This window comes from Eleutherodactylus coqui, chromosome 4, assembly GCF_035609145.1.
Source record: "Eleutherodactylus coqui strain aEleCoq1 chromosome 4, aEleCoq1.hap1, whole genome shotgun sequence".
Lineage (NCBI taxonomy): Eukaryota > Metazoa > Chordata > Amphibia > Anura > Eleutherodactylidae > Eleutherodactylus > Eleutherodactylus coqui.
The window spans coordinates 149,378,879-149,385,730 of NC_089840.1; positions in this window are offsets into that span (position 1 = coordinate 149,378,879).

A 6,852-nucleotide genomic window follows, 5' to 3' on the forward strand; every position below is an offset into this window, starting at 1 on the left:
CACAAGTTTTTGAAAATAGGTACAACTCTGTTAAAATAATAAAATCAGAGGTATTTGCCTGCCCTCTTCCCTGGTGATTTAGCACTGCAGCTCAGCGGTCCCCCTGGTCTTTGGTTTGGAACGGCTACCACTTTACCATTGCAACTAAGAAGAGACCGCGGCGGTCAGATCTCATTCTCCAAACATATCTGCTCAGTTGCTGTGAGTGGATATACTAGGAGAATGGCATCTCACTGCTGCGACCTCTGATTGGCTGCAGTGGTAGCCTTTGAAAATAAAGACTGCGGGGCTGCAGCATTGGATTGCTGGGTACTTCTGTTTTTATTATTTTAACAGAATAGGCCATATTTTTTAAAAACTTGTATTGCAACCAGACAATCCTTTTAATGACCTTTTCCTATGAAATAGGGCCTGGTATGTGAGATACAGAATTTACATTGAGAGTCCCATTGGGGACTGTGACTACTGACAGTCTGTATCCAGCACTTTGCAATATATAGGTGTTATATAAACAATAGGAATTAAATAACATGCATTTCTGAAGAGAAGAATAAAACGGGTCTCTCATTATGGTTCTAGGTTTTACCACTTGCCATAGAAAGGTCTGGTATTTGTTTGTTTATTATTTTGTGCTTTCATAACAAACTGCTTCTTATTATTGCACATTATAATTAGTCTAAGGCCGGGTACACACGGGCGGGTCAGATTCCGCGTGCAGGAGCTAGCAGTGTAATCCGACCCTGAGCCCAGTCGACATCCTTTCTTTCATCTTCTCTGTACTGTGGATGGCCCGTCAGACATGCGCAGTACAGTTTTTTTTTTTAAAACCTCTGCTTTTCCGGCATCATTGCCTAGCAATGACACGGAATCCACGATCTTTCAGCAATGTCATTACGGAAGGACTGCAGTTTGGACAGCTTTCATTGACTTCAATGGCAGCCGTCCGCACAAAAATAGAACATGCTGTGACTTTTCCTCTGTGTATGAAAAATCACAATTGATTTTTGCTCGTGTAGAGGAATAAGCGATTTTCAATAGCGTGTTATGGGCAGTATTTGCTGCGGAATCCAGAGGCAGACGCCCGCTCTGGATTCTGCAATGCAAGTCCGCCTGTGTGCAGCCAGCCTAAATGAGCAAAAACACAGATGAACTGAAACAGGTATTTCTTTATTGCATTATATAGAGGAATTATGGATTAGGTTTTGTTCCCACCTACATTAGAGACTACATTTGATGCCTCCATCGCAGTTTTAAAATAAAATGGAAGCAGGACACACCTTATTAAAGTCAATGGGATTTGTTTGGCGCCGTTCGATTCTGTCTTGTGATAGAAAACACTTTGTTTTCCTGTTCCCATGATGGAACAGGAAAATGAAAACCCTAAAGATGATGTGACGGTCCGTACGCAGCTGGCAAGTGATCTTTAGGAAAGAATGTCAGATCATGGAGTTGTGTTTTATAAACTGCAGGTTTTACATAGTGTATCCCAAGTTAAGGGTTTTCTTCTACTATGGGTTATGCCATCATTACCTGATCAGTGGGGTATGACTAACGGGTCCTGGTAGTAAAAGACTCAATTATTAGGGTGACAGATGGGGTAATCTACACAAAGACCGGGATTGTTAAATGGTGCGTAATCTCCCTGGTGCTAGACTTCAACACATCACGAAGATGACAGATTAATGGGAAGGGCTGGTGAAGATCCAGCAGTCATGGTACACATTGGCACTAATAACAAAGTTAGAGGTAGGTGGAAAGTCCTTAAAAACAGTTTCAGAGAATTAGGATGTAAGTTTAGGGCAAGGACTTTCAAAGTAGTATTTTCTGAAATTCCTGTACCAAGTGCCACACCACAAAAGGCAGCGGGAGATAAGAGAGGTAAACAAGTGGCTCCAGAGTTGGTGTAGGAAGGAAGGGTTTGGGTTCCTGGAGAACTGGGATGACTTTGCTGTTGGCTACAGGCTCTACCGTAGGGGTGGGCTGCATCTCAATGGAGAAGGGGCAGCTGTGCTGGAGGATAAGATGGCTAGAAGGTTGGAGGAGTGTTTAAACTAGGGACTGGGGGGGTGAGCAACCAGAGAGATTGGGGGGAAGACATTGTAGACATTGTGATCTGGGGCAGTAATGGAGGGGTTTACTAGTGGGGTACTGCAGGGGTCTGTTTTAGTCCTTATTCTTTATAGTATATTTATTAATGACCTTGTAGATGAATGGTTGGTAAAACATCAATATTTACAGATGATAAAAACTATGTAAAAATATTAACACAAAAGTGGACACAAGGAGATTGCAAGAGGATCTGGATAAGTTGGGGCAGAAAGTGGCAAATGAGATTTAACACAGATAAATATAAAGTTATGCACATGGGCAGGGAAATACAGGTCACCATTACACACTAAATGGGAAACCACTGGTAAACACTGACATGGAAAAGGACTTGGGGATTTTACTTAACTGTGTCAGGCAGCTGCTGCCAAGGCAAATGGGATCTTGGGGTTCATCAGAAGAGACCTAGGGGTGCATGATGAGAACATTGTTCTTCCTCTTTACAAGTCACCGGTCAAACCTCATATGGAATATTGTGGACAGTTTTGGGCACCGGTACTCAAGAAGGATAGGAGCTTGAGTGAGTACAAGGGCGGGCAAAAAAAATAAATAAATGAAATAGGTGGACTACAATACCCAGAAAGGTTAATAAAATAGTTTTTTTTAGTTTTGACAACAGACAGCCTAGGGGTGACCTAATAACTATTGTGAGACACTGAAGAGGTTAATTGTGGACGATCGCTATGTTTCGCCTGGATTCAGGTATTACGCCCATTAGGTGTGAAGGGAGTTCGGTTTCACTATGTGGGACAGGGGAAAAACCACGGATGCAATGTGATCTCCAGCAAAGGTAGTTGCTGGAGATGTTTTGTAAAATATGTTTGGGCCTGTTTTTTTTGGAATGGATGGCAGGCTCAGTAGTGGGGCTGTCCATTCCACTCCCTCCACTCCAGGTCTTATTTTGGTGCGACAAGCTCCTCAGGTACAGATGCTGGCTGATTGGCAGGGCCATAAAGTCTGCAAAGCTGCAGACAGAGAGGCGGCTGGGTGCAGCTAAGTATGATGGAAGCTGCTGGTCTCAAGGGATGCTTTATCCCTGACCAAGAGGAACTGGACTTTGTGCAAGAGGGTTGGTGTTTGTGCGGCTGCAGCTAGCCATATCAGACAGTCAGGGAATGACTCTGTTTAGTTAGTGCTGGAGAAGCAGGATTTTGTTTATGCCTAAGGCCGCCTGCAGATGGCCGGGTCGGATCCCACTGCGAGAATTCTCGCAGCGGGAAGCGAACCCGTGCCGCTGCAGAGACCTGCGGCTCACCCACCCCTGGCGTTTTCCATCTCCTGCTACACGCCAGCTGCCGGCCAGCCGGCGCATGCGCAGAGCGGAGCCGGCCCGTCACTACTGACATTTCTGTGAACATGCCGCGATTTGTTTTCTGCGTGTGTTTTCACACGGACAAATCACGGCTGTCTGCATAGGATTGCATATTGTAATGTAATCCTATGCAGGCGAGAACGGGCGGCAATTCTGCAGGAAATCCCGCCGTGGAATTTCCGCCCGTGTGCAGGGGTCATCAAGCTAAGACTGTGTTTTGTTTTATGAACTTTTAATAAACACAGGCCAAGCCTGTATTGGACTATACCTGATGTCTTGGACTCTGACTGCCGTTCACACTGCAAACCCGTGCTCTACCTGAGCTAACTTTCCCACACTGTATAAATTTATCAGGGGACAATATAGAGATCTCTCCCATCATCTATTAAACCCCAGGGCTGTAATAAGGGGGCGCTCTAATAACTATGTATAGATATATCATGAGTTAGTACAGAGATCTCTCCAATCATCTGTTTATACCCAGGACTGTAACAAGGGGGCACTATAATAACTATGTATAATATATCAGGGAACAATACAGAAATCTCTCCCATCATCTATTTATATCCAGGACTGTTACGAGGGGGCGCTCTAATAACTACCGTGTTTCCCTGAAAATAAGGCACCCCCTAAAATTTGCAAAAGTCCCAAATATAAGGCACCCCCCGATAGTAAGGCATAGTAAAGTGTGCAGGCAAGTCAAGAGGCCTGTCCCCTGCTGCCATCCCTGTTGTCTCCTACCTCCAGATGTATAGGTAGATCTGCAGACAGTCTGCTGTTACCCTGTCCCTGCTGTGCTGTAGGAGTGTGCTGTTGTGAGCTCCCCTTGCTGGCTGGAAAAGTCCATACTGTACGTTCTGTTCCTGCTGTACATGTCTGCTGTGATGAGCTCCCCCTGGTGGCCGGAAGCTGCAATACCATCCCTGCTTACAAGTGGTACAGGAACTTCTGTTTGCAGACAGGTACGTTACTTTACAGCCCTTATTTTTTTATGGCTCTGTGTGTGAGTCAGGCAACCTGTGTGTGATTCTTAAGGCTGGGTTCTCACAGAGCGTATTTCCAGCGGAAATCTCGCAGTTTGGCCACAGCGATAAACAGCGAGATTTCCGTCGCTTGTTTTGAAGCAACCTGGCTGCACGCTTTTCCGTTTCTGTGGCCGGTGAATCCGCACCACAACACCGGCTTCTCCCAGCTTTGCCGTGACAGATTTGCTGTCCCATGTGGACGAGATTTCTGAGAAATTTCGTCCAGAAAGCTGACCAATTGAGGAATTAGCGGCCACAGACGGATTTGCCGCGGCAAAATAAGACACCCCCTGAAAATAAGACGTAGCGCATAATTGGGAGCAAAAATTAATATAAGACACGTCTTATTTTCGGGGAAACAGGGTATGTATAAATATATCAGAGGACAGTACAGAGATCTCTCTTATCATCTATTATACCCAGAACTGTAACAAGGGGGCGCTCTAATAACTGTGTATAGATATATGAGGGGTCAGTACAAACATCTCTCGCATCATCTATTTATACCCGGACTGTGACAAGGGGGCGCTCTCTACATCTAGAGGATAGAAGATTTCTACACCAACATAGAAGGGGGTTCTTAACTGTAAGAGCAGTGAGACTATGAACTCTCTCCTGAGGACACGGTGATGGTGATACGATATAAGAGCATAGATGTGTGTGGACGCCTTTATTGTGTGTTACAATATTACATGTTATATCACTGATTACTGAGAAGGGTCGGTGATCCAGGAATTATTATTCTGATTACCAGATTGGAGTTGGAAAGGAATTATTTTGCCTTAAAAAAGAAAAATTGGCTTTTACCCCATTGAGGCCTTTTGCCTTCCTCCGGATCAACATTGCAGGATATGTGACTGACCTGGGTGGACATGTCTTCTTCCAGCCTTATAAATTATGAATTATGTTACTGACCCCGGGGTCAGAGCTGGAAGTGTAATATGAGGTTTTGCTCTCATTGATTTCAACAGGAACCTGGGGCGTAACTATAGGGGATGCAGAGGATGCAGTTGCACCCGGGCCCAGGAGCCTTAGGGGCCCCATAAGGCCTCTCTTCTCTCTATATGGAGCTCAGGACTATGAATAAAGCATTATAATTGGGGGCCCTGTTACAGATTTTACATTGGGGCCCAGAAGCTTCAAGTTATACCTCTGTCAGGAACTATACCTTCTATTGCACATGTGGCTCTGATCCCAGTGTGGACAGAACTAGCAACATCCAACTGGCCACAGTGATTGCGGGGACTGAGAGGGGCTGAGATCAGCTGATTTCCTGGGGTCCTGAGCGACTGACCACTATGATCAATTATTGATGACCTATCCTGCGTACAGATCATTAATACTACAAGAAATTAAATGCCCAGAATAACCCTTTAATTTACTGTACTTTCATTATACTCACAATTTCATTCATAAAATATAACATCATCTTGTTTCCAAAATTCATTATTACAATATATCAGTTCCTGAAATGAGTCAAAATGATCCGTTGGCGACATCTACTGGCAGGAAAGCAAACAGCAACAATTCCCTTTGGACTGGACTGTGCTACATTATGTAGGATTACTAGTTTGTTTGAAATATTCATTTTTAACTTATAGAATTCACGGATTAATTAAATAAGAAATGTCTATAGTTTTTACATATAAAGTGTTAAACAGTATTTCTTTATCTGTTCACAATGCAGCAATGTGCCGCCCAAAACAACAGAAATTTGAAACTTATAGATATTAGGGTTTTTTAAATCCATTTTAAGCAGTACCATTAACTTGTGTGTTTTAGTGGAAGATTTTTGAAATGGTCTAAAAAGAAAACTGTCTATGTTGCCCCTAGTAACCAATCACAGCACAACTTTCATGTTGCATTGTGATTGGTTGCTTGGGACAAAAAAGACAGTTTTCCTTTTAGACAGTTTCATAAATCTGCCTCTATGTTTACAGTATGTCGACCACATAGGGGTTTTAGTATTGGAGAAGTATCCTGTTGTGGGACACCCACCGATATCTGAATTGTGCGGCGTGCAGCAACCTGTCAAACTATACAATGCACTACATACCATGTAGTTGCATGTGGTGGATGTACTTCACGAAGAGTCCGTGGCAGATCAAAGAGCATTGTAAGCAGCCTGGATACCTTAAGAAAGTCTGTAAAACTGAAAGATGGACGACTCTTCTCTGGTCCTGCACCGAATGACACTCCAAGTCCTGACAGTCTGATTAGCCTTCTCTTCACCCATCGACAATTGATTAGTTGCGGTTAGGGTTGCCACTTTTGTCACGAAAAAATATCGGACATGGTTTAAAAAGGGGCGTGGCTTGTTACGGCATATTATTTGACCTCCGGGCACCAGGTGGCCTCTAATGGTCGCAGCCTCGCTGGCTGCAACATCACTTGACACAGTGGCCCCAG